The following is a 2,546-nucleotide window of genomic DNA, read 5'->3' on the forward strand; positions in this document are numbered from 1 at the left end:
GCTTTTGTGAAATCTGTGGAGGAAAAATCTAATTTCCTTTCCCGACATGACGCAGCTATGGATTTCTTAAGGTGTCAAGGGTTTTCGCAATTTCCTCACCCCCAAAAAGAAAGAAAGAAAGAAAGAAAGAAAGAAAAAGAACGAAATAAATATTTTATTACGATGGATTGCATTATACGATTCATATTGCAGATCTAGATTTTCAGCGATATAACTATTTAGTGTTAAAAGGTAATTTGATTATCCATTCTTGTTAACTAAAACTTACTGTTATTTTTTTTTATTTTTTATTTTTTGCTGTGGAATTTTGTTGTTACTGTTATCGTAATTAACAATTACTATTACGGTAATAACAATACCACTATAAATTATGATTAGCAATGTAGAGATAACAGTATTGATGATAAAACTGTCATGTATATCCTCATACAGATAATGATACTTCTAAAACTGATGATTAAATTGATGATGATGATGATGATAAAGATGAACATGATGATGATAAAATTATTAATAACAATAACATAGGCAATGATGATAATCAAAGCGACGATAATGATAATCACAATAGTAATAATGATAATAATGAAAATAACACTGGTAATGATGTTAATGGTAGTAAAATGATATTAACAGCAATAATAATAATAATAACAACACTACTAACAATGATAGTAATAGTACTACTACTTCTAATAATAATTATTAATAATAACAATGGCGCTAACAAACATAGAATAATTATGATGATAAAGCATGATTATTATAGCAATAACCACACTTATTAGATTTGTTTTTACCATTATTTCACTATAAATTGTCGCGCTTTCACTCACTTCAATAGAGTAATTTTTTTTTTTTTTTTAAGTGTGGCCCTCTCGATGGTCATGAATAGCCCGCGGGATGATATGAATTAATAGCCTCGAATATTATGATCATCATGAAGGGAAGTGATATTTGATCATAACGTAGAAAATCCATAAATTACCTTTTTTCGTAATGGAGTCAGTTTGATCTATATTCTTAATGATAGCAATATTGGGATGACAATAGACATAAACGAAAATCATTTGTTTAAAGTTTTACGTAATATACTTCCTGTTAATGGAAAATGCTGTGAAAGATATTGGTTACATTTTTGTTTTGGTTTCGCTTGTATATAGCCATGGCAAAATAGATTTCTTCTGTTTAAAGACTAAAATATAACCATACAATAAACTATAGCAACGCATGAGTGATGTATATATATATATATATATATGGAATTTGTTATCGTTAGTGTCACCATTAGTATTTTTTTCTTTTGATAAGCAAAAACTGACTCCACGTTCTGTTACGCAATATCATACAGAGGTTTATATTAACATAATCCTAAGGAAACAGGTATGTTCCTTTGCTGGCCATCAAAATCGCAGGTAATATGAAAGGTGGCACTTGAAGGAATTTGAGTTTGACACCCGTGTGCTAGACCCTTAATTATAGAACACATTTTACATCTTTTAAAATGTATATAACTTTTAGGTCCAAAGGAGTTTTCATTTCAGTAACTATTTCGTAGTTCAGCTCACCTGATAGATATGGTGAAGGTATACTGCAGGTATAAAGTAATTTTGATTCATGTAATACGTTATCAAATATAGCTAATACTCTGATGTTTCTCGATTGTAAATTCGAAAATCTGATGGAAAGTAGGCAGAAATAGAAGGAATAAAAAAGGAAAAATAACTACAAATACCTTTTATATAATTAATTAAGTCTCTGTGGATCTATCCAACCACCAATGATACCTAACAGCTGAAACAGAACTTTAACAAAATTCTACAGGAATTCACACCTACCTCCTAGAAAGTCAACGCCAATCATCGGTAAAATCTACGGGAATCCACGCCACATTTCAATAAATTCTACAAAATCCGAAACCCAACTCTTGGACTCCCGTAGTCTTTCTGTGCTACGTTCTAACCACACACCCAACCTGACTCCACTCTCTGAACCTCCGTCTTTCTGACATTAAGCACAAGAAGCATACATCTTTGACGCAGCAAGACTTTGATATAAGTGCTTGGGTGCCTCCAGATAGCGTACCGTCAGGAGAATGCAAGCAAGACCACAAAATTATGCTTCCGGCGGCGAAACTACGGCACACCTCTCTTGGCACGGTGCCACATCTGCTCGATATTGTTATGCGCGCTCCAGTGAACGGACTGCATCCATGACTTACGATCAGATGCTTAAATTCGTTATCTCTAAGGAAGGTGTATGTCTTACGGTGGTTCCCGACTTACACGGCTGTAAATGATGGCAAGAGGAGGGGGGGAGTCTTAATATTCGTTTGTTTTATGGAAATAAGAGAAAAGGGGGACTTAATTTGTCTTCGGTAATATCCGCCTAATACTCGTTACCTGTCAATCAGTCTGTAACTCTTCTAATTACCATGACATTTGCCATTTGGTAAAATTTTGCATAACAATTACATATATTTTATACATTATTTATATTTATATCAATAAATTTATATTAATATATTTATATTAATAAATTGTATA

The sequence above is a fragment of the Penaeus vannamei genome, chromosome 11, assembly GCF_042767895.1.
Source record: "Penaeus vannamei isolate JL-2024 chromosome 11, ASM4276789v1, whole genome shotgun sequence".
Lineage (NCBI taxonomy): Eukaryota > Metazoa > Arthropoda > Malacostraca > Decapoda > Penaeidae > Penaeus > Penaeus vannamei.